This window comes from Jaculus jaculus, chromosome 9 (assembly GCF_020740685.1).
Source record: "Jaculus jaculus isolate mJacJac1 chromosome 9, mJacJac1.mat.Y.cur, whole genome shotgun sequence".
NCBI classification, from domain to species: Eukaryota; Metazoa; Chordata; class Mammalia; order Rodentia; family Dipodidae; genus Jaculus; species Jaculus jaculus.
Window position 1 is genome coordinate 125290949 of NC_059110.1, and position 11477 is coordinate 125302425.

The window sequence follows — 11477 nt, forward strand, 5'->3', positions numbered from 1 at the left end:
CGTGGTGGTGCACGCCTTTAATCCTAGCACTCGAGAGGCAGAGATAGAAGGATCATGGTGAGTTCGAGGCCACTCTGAATTCCAGGTCAGCCTGAGCTAGAGTGAGACCCTACCTCGAAAAACAAAAACAAAAACAAAAACAAGAAGATGGAGAGTGAGTGCTGTAGTTATCTTCGTGTCTCTGACACAGTACATCCAACCAGAAGCAGTTCATGGAGAACAGGGCTTATTTTGGCTGACAGCCTTGAGGAGAAGCTCAAGAATAACAGGGGAGGGCTGGAGAGATGGCTTAGCGGTTAAGCGCTTGCCTGTGAAGCCTAAGGACCCCGGTTCGAGGCTCAGTTCCCCAGGTCCCACGTTAGCCAGATGCACAAGGGGGCGCACGCGTCTGGAGTTCGTTTGCAGAGGCTGGAAGCCCTGGTGAGCCCATTCTCTCTCTCTCCCTCTATCTGTCTTTCTCTCTGTGTCTGTCGCTCTCAAATAAAAAAAATAAATAAATAAATAAATAAATAAAAGAATAGCAGGGGAAAACCAAACATGAGCAGAAAGAGGCTGGACCTCACCTCCTGGCCAACACTAGGAGGAGACAGCAGGAGAGTGTGCCCAACACTGGCTAGGGGAAGCTGGCTGTAACACCCGTAAGCCCGCCCCCAACAATACACCGCCTCCAAGAGGTCTCCAATTCCCAAATTGCCACCAGCAGGAAATCCAGCATTCAGCACACATAGTTTATGGGTGGGCGGGTGGGGGGGCACCTGACTCAAACCACCACAGTGAGCTACTGAGGAAGGCATACAACATTTACTTCTAATTTCCATATGCACCCACACACTTACAAACATGCATACACAGACTCACCCAATACCACACAGACATAAACATGCAGAGAGAGAGAGAGGAGGAACAGGAAGAGGAGAAGAAAAAGAATGAGGGGCTGGAGAGATGGCTTAGTGGTTCAGGTATTTGCCTGCAAAGCCTAAGAACCCAGGTTCAACTCCCCTAGAACACATGTAAGCCAGACACACATGGAACATGCATCTGGAGTCCCTTTGGAACTCCAGGGTGTTGGAGTCCCTGGTGTGCCCATTCTCTCTCTCTCTCTCTTCTCTGTCTGAAAGAAAGAAAGAATGAAAGAGGAACAAATTCCTGCTCTCAGTTCCGAAATTCCATCAGCATGAGGTTTGGTAGACACCTGCCGCCCTGTGGTTCCTTACTTCCTGCAGGGTGGGCAAGGGGATGAGTTTATTTGCATGTGCAATTTCACATTCAGCCTCAGTTTGCTTTGGGATTTAGACTGGTGGTAGCATGAGTCTGTGCCCAGAGGTGGCAATCAGCAGCGGTTTTGAGAACTGGCCCAAAAGCTGGCCTGTAGTTGGTCAAATCTGCTCTGATTAGGAAACTGGACTTGGAGGGCCAAGTGAGCTGTTAAGAGCATTTATGCCAACCCTCTATCCAAATCAGATTCTGGAGCATCTCGTTCCGAGCCTCACTTCTGCTCCCAGAATTTTCCTTTCACCACAGTGCTCAGTGATGCCTGACTTATGCTCTCCATCTCAGTGATGCCTTGTCTCAGCGCAGAATCTCTGAGTCTCTGCTTTCTCCTCTGATGTCCCCACCCCAGGGCTGATGTGAGCACTCGCTGCACAAGCTCCTGTCTGCGGGGCACCCAGCCTGAGTGTCTTCCCTTCGCTAGCATCTTCCCCCACCCCAGTGTAAGCATCCCCTCCAACACACATACACACATGCACACTCACACACACACACATATACACATACATACACACACACACACACACAGACATGTACTGCTGCCGGACAGGTCACCTCCCTGGCTAGAAGACAGTCTTCCTGGCACAGCAAAGGCATTATCTTCATCTCCCCCCTCCAAGGTCACCCTATAAACTGCCTTTACATTCCAAGCAGCATTGGGTAGGGCAAGGTCTGGGAGAAAGGAGCTGGGAGGGTCCCTTCACAGGGGCTGCCAGAGCATGGAGGGCACCAGACAGGAAGCAAAGATGCGAGAGCTTCTAAGACCATCACTAGCACTTCTAGGGCAAAAGCTGGGGCTCCAGGAGCCCCACCAGGCCAGGTTCAGCCACCTGTCCCCAGCATGCCAATTAGAGAAGTGAATTAGTAGTGAAACACGGAAAGAGGAGAGTTATTCCATATGGCTACAGTGGAAGGCAGAACAGAAAACAGGGTCAGTGACCCCCTAAGACCATCTTCGGGCTCCAGACATGAGCTTCAGATTTAAAGAGAAGAAGAATTGCACAAGGTGTGCATCATTAAACCATCCCCGTGGGGCTGATCTCCTTGATCGTTGTCTCAGCTTTGGTCCAGCAAGATGGTCTGAAGTGGCTTGAGCGAATCAATCTTGTTCTACAAGATGAGACTTCTGCTCCAGGGAGCAGCCTGACCCTCATGGGTAACTGCCCTCATCTGGCAGTGGGAGAAGAGGGAAGGTCTGTCCTCAGAGGTTTTGGTCTGCCAGGAGTCCAAGGTGACTACAGGTTAGACCATGACTTATCTCTGTGCCTTCAAGAGACAGGAGGTGGTTTGAGTACATAGTCCTTGAGTAATTAGCATGCCAGCTTATAGAGGTAGATAAAGTGACCGAAAGGCAAGGAGGCAGACAAGAAATGAAGGCTTTTTAGCAAAACCAGTTTCTAAGAGCTTGTTCTAGGTAGAATATGAGCTTCAGGGCTCACTGTTAAGGGAGCAGAACCGATGCCACGCATGGAGGGAACCTGTAGATCCCTGACCCGGGTTCAGAGAATCTTGCCCCCACCCAGGCTCAGCTCACCCTCAGGGAGCCACCAGCCAGCCTCCAGACACACCAGTGGGCCAACAGCCAAAAGCAGGCCGTCATTAGCCAGTTACTGGGGGAGAGAGGTGAGACGGTCAGACCTGACCCCCTCCTGTGAAGCTGAACCAGGAGTAAAGAAAGGCGTGGGGCAGATGCTGTCGGGTGGAGAGCTGGGCTGCAGGCAAAGCATGTCGCTCAGCGTGGCAATGAAACTACAAGGCTGGGGTCAGTGAAGTACCTACCGCTGCTAGTCACACCCCGTGTCTGCGCTCCCCACTAGCTAGATAGGTCACCCTGAACAGGTGAGGACACCACTGCTCAGCGTAATAAAAATCAGGATTTGCTCTTAGAAATGTCTGATGCCTAAGTACACATTCTTTTCACACCTGACTTTTTTTTTTTTTTTTTTTTTTTTGGTTTTTCAAGCAAGATGGCCTTGAATCCATGGGGATCCTCCTATCTCTGCCTCCCGTGTGCTGGGATTAAAGGCGTGTGCCATGACCCCTGGCTTGCTGCCTGACCATAAGCCATGATAAGTCTGCGTTTTTTCGGAGCTGTTCTGGTGACCAGTTACCTCTCTCCAAAATCCTGGATGGGCTTTTTAAAAAGCATAGTTTGGGAATGGACAGATATCTCAATGGTTAAGGCAACTGCTTGCAAAGCCTGATGACCCAGGCTTGATTCCCCAGTGCCCATGTAATGCCAGATGCACAAAGTGACACAAACATCTGGAGATGGTTTTCAGTGGCTAGAGGCTCTGGCATGCCCATTCTCTCTATCTCTCTCTTTCCAAATAAATTAATTAAAAAATATTTTGTGTATGCATGTGAGTGCATGGTGTGTTTTGGTGTATGGGTGCATGTGTGCAACATACGTGTGTGGAGGTCAAAGGACAACCTTGGGTGCCAGTTTTCACGTTCTGCCTTATTTGAGACAGGGTCTCTTGTATGCCAGGCTAGGCTGGCTTAGGACCTTTCTAGGATTCTCCTGTCGCCACCTCCCATCTTGCTGTAGGTGAGCTAATCTTACAAATGCACGTAGTGTATGTGGATTCTGGGGATCTACCCTCCAGACCTCATGCTGGCTCAGCAAGTGCTTGATCCACTGAGCCATCTCCCCAGCCCTCAGATGCTCTCTTGTGACTAAATGTGAATCCAGGAGTAGAAGGGGTTGAGGAGACTGACACCCATGGGTGTTTCTCTCCTTTCATCACAATGAATAGTCATTCTGAACAAGTTCTCTTTGCAGGATTCAGATGATGTTAGGAGTCCGTTTTCTGGCTCCCTGCAGGGAAGTTGATCAATGTTAGAACCAACCTCTTCTGTGCCAAGATGACAACCTGGAGAAAAGGGATTGGTTTTTTAGCTGCTGGGTTTGCTGGTCAGGCCCCCTCCTAACTCCATGGGGCCACTTATCGACATTGAAATATCTCAACAATAAGCAGCTATCGATGCCCCCCCACCAATCAATAACAAGACTCATTGACCCAGACTGCAAATATGGAAGGCGGTGAGTCCAAGGTCACTATTTACCTGAAGGGATGAAAAATAAATCGCGGTAAGAACCAAAAATAGAAATCAATATGCAGGCGGTGGTGTGCATTGCATTCCCTTCTTCCAGCAGGAGCTATTTTAAGCTATTTTGGGGCTCTTTTGCATCAGGAACAGAGCTCAGGACTGGAGAACAAGCATGAATAGAACGTGATCTTTCTCGGTTTGCTCCAGCCAAGGAGACCAGGCCAGTTGCAGTGCTGGTGGGATCAGAGTCCAGTCCCTGCGGAGAATCTTGGTGCTTCCAGCCACTCAGAACACATCTTCTGAAGAGAAGGCAGAGTGGAATTTCCAAACACAAGAGCTATGGTGGGCATGACAGTACAGCTACCATGTAAACCAAGTTCACTGGACAGCACCTGGTGAAGGCCTATGGGGCAAGGAACATGACCTTCACCTGCTGGGCAATGTGGCATCAAAGATGGAGTAACTTGGAGAAATGTCAAGGTCTAAAACAGGGATAAAGCAAGCTGCCTGCCTGATGACCTTCCTGGCCTCCCTCCCATAAACATCCAAACTCCAAGTTGCTGTGCTGTGACATTTCCTCTTCGTAAGGGCTATTTTTATTATAATTATTTGTTTAAGCTTAATTAACTTCTTTCCCAATTACAAAGGAAATCCGTGTTCTCTGTAGAAAATGTCAAGTCAATGTGGGATGAGCCTTTTAATCTTGTCAGAGTGCTCTGAGTGTTTGATGAGGAGAGGTAAGCCCTGGCTTTGAATGGAGAGAGTTCAAGTTTCAGTTCAGCAACTAAGTAGACAAGTGGCTTCAGTAAAGAATATTTTAGTTGTTGTTGAAACAGGCTCGCATGTAGCCCAGGCTGAGCTTGAACTCACTACATAGCTAAGGATGACCTTAAACGTACCCTCCTGTCTGCCTCCAGAGTCCTGGGATTACAGAGATGCACCACCAAGCTCAGTGTTTGCGGTGGTAGGAATGGAGCCCTGGGCTTCGTACATGCTAGGAAAGAGCTCTACCAACTAAACTACAGCCAGGGCCCAGGAGTGATTTTCTCTGTTGCCATTTTCTGATAATATAAACCCGCTTTCTGAAGGTGCTACAATGATTAAATAAGGATTTATGTAAAGCACCCAGCAAAATACTAATAAAGTTGACAAATGTCTGACAAGCTTGATCACAAAACACACATATACACGTACAAATAAGCAGCTGCAGGAGAGAAACGAGGATGTGACTGCTGGAAGTAAAGATGACTTTTAAATGACAGGAGGACTTTATATACAATAGTGCTCTCACAAATTTGAGAATCAATATGAAATAGGTGACTCCTTAAGAAAAAGCAAGTGGCTTTTCAATACAATTAAGAATAAATCTCAAATGATTCATCACAGAAAGATGTAAAATATTTGAGATGATGGATAGACAAATTCACTTGATTCAATTGTCCCTTTTTGTTTTGATAAACTATAATATCACTCTGTGCCCCACAAACATATGCAATTATAAATTCTCAATGCATAATTTTATAAAAGAAAACAAGTAACTGGTCAAAACTGATTAAAGAGGGCTGGGGACATAGCTCAGTGGTTGAAGGTGCTTGCTTGGAAACCCTGCTCACCAGGTTTCAGTTCTCCATTACCCATATAAAGCTAGATGTACAAAGTTTCGCATGTGTCCAGAGTTCAGCAAGAAGCCTTGGCACACTTATTCCCTCCCATCCCCTACTCCTTCCCTTTCTCTCAGATAAACAAAAAGTATTTTTTAAATTCTTTAAAGATTTATTTTTTAAAAAAATGATCAAAGAGAGATCAAATAATTCTATCTGAGTCAGAAACCCATCAGGATATAGAAGTCAAGTTATCTCAGACCAAAGTAGAATAAGACAGGAAGCCGCAGAGGTGATGCAGAGCAGAGGAACCTAGCAGGGTTGCCTAGCAACAGTCAGAAGCTAGAAGGACCAGGAAGGAGTCACATCCCACAGGGGCCCACATGGAAGCTGGACCCACAAGGAAGAAGTTGAAAATGGTGATGGAAGTTATAAAGGGGATGTAATTGCTGTCCGAGATAGTGCCCAAAGCAGGAGAAACAGAGAGAGACCTTACATGCTCCCCACTGCCTTCTTTCCATTTTTCAGTCAGTGCCTCTGATTGGATGACCCACCCGGAAGCCCAAGAGCAAGACACCAGGATGAAAATGCAGTTTCCTGAGATGCTGAGCAAGCAGAGGAAGGTCAAGGAGGGACTTTGATGTCAAAGAGGGACCACCAAGGTCATGCTCCTCAGGAGCACCTCAGCGAATTTCTACTTAACCTTGACTCCCATGACACATAAACTAGTCACGTGTATACTGCTCAGAGCATGTTCTGAATTACTTTGAAAAAACATGACCTGAAACCCAGCCCAGAGGAGCTTAAAAAGGAAGAAGTCAGGCTAGAGATGGTTTAGCGGTTAAGCGCTTGCCTGTGAAGCCTAAGAACCCCGGTTCGAGGCACCATTCCCCAGGACCCACGTTAACCAGATGCACAAGGGGGTGCACACATCTAGAGTTTGTTTGCATGGCTGGAGGCCCTGGAAAGCCCATTCTCTCTATCTCCCTCTTTATCTCTGTCTGTCACTCTCAAATAAATAAATAAATAATAATTAAAAAATAAAAATAGGAAGTCAACTCCATTCCTACAGGTTAGAGAGGTATGACAAAAGATCATACTCTCCATACATCAAAGAGTAAAATGCTCTACTGAGTTTGACTTTGTTCTATGAGTTACTCCCCAGCCCCAGGAATTAAAGGATGGTTCAACATTAGGAAATATATTAATGCCATCTTTACCTTAACAAATCTAAGGAAAAGATTCGGTCCATTTCAGTGGGCCTTGAAGAGAGATATGATAAGGTATGATAAGGAACCTTGGCAGTTTTGACAACGTTTCATTTCTCAGAATTCAAGGTTGCAGTGGGTAGTGGCTTTTCTTTCTTTTCTCAGGAGGAAAGGTGAATCAGCTTTGTAACCTACCTCACTCAGCAGTCAGATGACCACCACATAGGAAGGAGTTGTGGCTTCACTGATGGCATCAGCTCCAAATGCTTGCGGAGGCTGAATTCCAGCACTACTCAGAGGTCTGGCCTGTGGGAGGTGATGAAATCCTGGCAACCCCATCCTTATGAATGGGATGAACATCCTTACAAAGGGGATCAATGACGAAGGCAGCTTTCTTGTTTGTTTGTTTGCTTGCTTTCAGGTAGGGTCTCACTCCAGCCCAGGCTGACCTAGAACTTACTCTGTAGTCCCAGACTGGCCTCAAACTCACAGGGATCCTCCTAACTCAGCCTTCCAAGTGCTGGGACTCAAGGTGTATGCCATCACACCTGGATAAAGGTTACTTTCTGTGGCCTTACTACCTTCTGCCACATGAGAACCCGGCAGCAAGGTACCATCTTGGTTGCAGAGACATACCCAGGCCAGACACCAACACCATCTCATGATCTTGGGCTGCCAGCCTCCAGAAATATAAAAAACAAATTCCTATTTTTTATAAATTACCAAGCTTTAATATTTTGTTATAGCAGCTCATACATAGTAAGACAGGTTTGAGTCCTCTCTCTCTCTCTCTCTCTCTCTCTCTCTCTCTCTCTGTGTGTGTGTGTGTGTGTGTGTGTGTGTGTGTGTACATGCATTTTTATGTCACCCTCAGGAACATCATAACACCTTTTGATTTTTTGGGAGGCATCTTTTTGAACTCTTTGGCCTGAAGTTTACTAATTAGGCTAGTCTGTCTGACCAGAGAGTCCTATCCTTCTATTTCTGCCTCCCCAGTGCTGGGATTACAGAAGCACACCACCACGCCCAGCATGTTTACATGAATACTGGGAATCAAACTCAGGTCCTCATGCGTGCCAGGCAAGCACTTTACTGACTAGGCTATCTCCCTAGTCTCTCCACTGGTTTATTTAGAGCAACCTTCTGCTATTCCCACTGAGTCTGTTCCTCACATCGCACCAGCTCTGTAACAAAAGATTGATGGAATGAAAGGAAATTTCTCAACCTGGTACATCTTCTTTGCCGCTATAGCAAGCCAGCCACAAATATGATTCTTAATAGACATCTATGAAAATCATTCCTACTGAAAACAATCCCAATAAAAGTTTAAATGCCATAGTCCCTACCATTTAACATTATGCTGGGAATATAGGCTAAGGCACTATGAAGATAAAACAAACAGAGGGAGAAATATGGGTGAGGGGGAGCCCCATTGTCAGCATTTGCATGCAATACGATGATCAACCTACAGAACACAGGAGAGTAAACTGAAAAGTATTAGAACAAATAGAATTAAATTGAACGTAAAGTCAATATACAAACCCAATAGTTGTTCTATTCACCAGCAGCAACCAGTTAGAAAATACAATAGAAAAGTGAGTACCGTTCACAACTGTGATGGAAAGAGTGAAATTCCAAGAGAAACTGAAAGTAGGGATGAAGATTTAGATAATGTTCCCCATGAGAATACACAGCCTTGAAAATAACACCAATCCTTTTATATTAATATGGCAATATAATCATAATTGAGACCCAGACAAGAGGAGTTTTTTAGACTTTTTTCCCCCAGTGCTGAGGATTGAACAGAAAGCCTCACACAGGCTACATGAACGCTCTACCAATGAACTTCATCCTATCACTTTTTTAATTTTTTTTTTATTTTGAGACAAAGGCTCACTAAATTTCCCACGCTAGGCTTACACTCATTGTTTAGCCCAGGCAGGCCTTGAACTTGCAGTCCTCCTGCCTCAGCCTCCTGAGTCACTGGAATTGCAGGCCTATACCATTAGGCTTGGCTCAGACATGAAATTGTTTTGTGTTGTTTGCTTGCTTCTTTGTGTGTGTGTGTGTGTGTGTGTGTGTGTGTGTGTGTGTGTGTTATGCATACATATGTGTTTGTGTGTTTGAATGTTATGGGGGGGGGGCATGTGTACTTACGTGTATTGTGTGTGGAAGCCAAAGGTCAGCACTGGGTGTCTTCCTCAGTCACTCTCCACCTTAGTCTTTGTGACAAGGTCTCTCACTAAACTGAGAGCTCACCAACTGGACCTTACTGGCTACCTTGGGAGGCCCAGGGATTTCCAGTCTTCTCTTCCCCAGTACTGGGCTTACAGGTGCTTAGCACCACTCCAAGCATTGCATGTAGGTCCTCAGACATGCATTGCAAACACTTGGAACCATCTCCCCAGCCCCCTCAAATAAGAGCGTGTAATGACTTGTTTCTGAAACCCACATGGAAAAAAAGCAATGCTCCAAAGGACTGCGAATTTTTTTTAAGAAGCACAGTGAATGGGTCTTGCCCCATTTACTCCACAGGCATTTGTTAAGAGAAGTCAGTAATGATGCAAAATAAACCAAGAGATGAAATGAGCAGAACAGAGGCCAAACCACATACTCTCTTCCACATAGTGATTTAGGCTCAGGTTTAAGCGACCTCCCAGCAGGAGGAGGGTGGCCTGGACCAGGAGTTATGCTCCATCCCTTCAGGGGAGGTGGGTCCTGCATCTCATCACACACAAAGAGCCAACTCAAAATAGAGACCGAATCATAATCAAAATCCAACAACCCAGTCGGAGAGATGGCTTAGCGGTTTAGGTGCCTGAGTGAGCTACAAGGGAGCTGCACCATGCTCAGTCTGTGCAGTGCTGGGGGTCAAGCCAATGGCTTCATGCGTGTTAAAAAAGCAGGCTACCAACTGAGCAACACTCCTGGCCCATATTACTTTTTAACTCATCAAATCCATTAAATGAAAACTGTAGATTGTTATGCCCTTACTCACCTTCTTCAAAACCTGGTAACTCCACCTTGGGGATCACTGCTGCCCTAGGAGTTGGGGTGTTTCCTCCAGTCACTGCAATATGGCGACCTCAGCCTCCACAGTGGATTCCTACCTGAGCTGCCCCAGCACCACCTGCTGCTCGTCCATCTCCCGACACCCAGACCAACAACTACTTACATTAAAGACCTCCAACCTTACGTGAATAGTCTTGCTGTGTTTTCCCATAGAACGTAATCAAATAAATTATAGTACATCTGTATTATGCAATGAAAACAACTCAGCTCTTTTTTTTTCCAAAACAAAGTAGATATATATTATCATGGAACTATTTCTGAGACATATGATTAAATAAGACAAGTCACAAAGGGGCTGGGGAGATAGCTCAGTGAGCAAGAGTGTTTGCTGTACAAACATAAAAGTCCTCAGTCTGACCCCCATCATCCATGTAAAAAGCCAAGCACAGAGCTGGGGAGATGGCTTATAAGGTTAAGAGCGCTTACTGCTTGGGCATGAGTCCCTGGAAGCATCCGAGACCACTCAAGTTTCACTCCCCCAGAACCCACACAAACATCTGGGTATGACCACACATGTCTATACCCCAGAGAATCATGGGAGCTTGCTGACTAAAAAACAGCAGCTCCTTGGTGAAAGAGACACTGCCCCATCTCAAGGAAATAATAGTAGGTAGGAGAAGTAAAAATAAGTGGAGAGATTGCTCAGTGGTTAAGGTGCTTCCCTTAACCAATTCTCTCTCTCTCCTTCCCTCTCTCTCCCTCTCTCTAAAACAAATAAAATAAGTGAAAGAGCTAAAAAGAAGGGGACCCAAAGTCATCCTCCATAGGCATATCTACCATGCATAAACACACTACACACCACAGCACACATACCCTACACACACACACAATGTGATTGCATGTCCCTGTGATCCCAGCACTGACATGAATAGAGCCAGGAGGATTGCTGAGTCCTACTGGTCAACCTGTCCGAATGAAAATTGGTGAGCTCCAGGTCCAGGGAGAAACCCTGCCCCGAGAAAATGAGGTAGAAGAGCAACAGAGGAAGACACCAGACATCCCTCTATGTCCTCCACACACGTGTTACATGGCATGTGCATCGGCACGTGCACACACATGCATGCGCATGGGCACATACACACAGTAACAGAAAAATGATGTATAAGATTATGTGGCTTGGGCTGGGGAAATGGCTTAGCTGTTAAGCGCTTGCCTATGAAGCCTTAAGGACCCCGGTTCGAGGCTGGATTCCCCAGGACCCACGTTAGCCAGATGTACAAGGGGGCACACACATCTGGAGTTCATTTGCAGTGGCTGGAGGCCCTGGCATGCC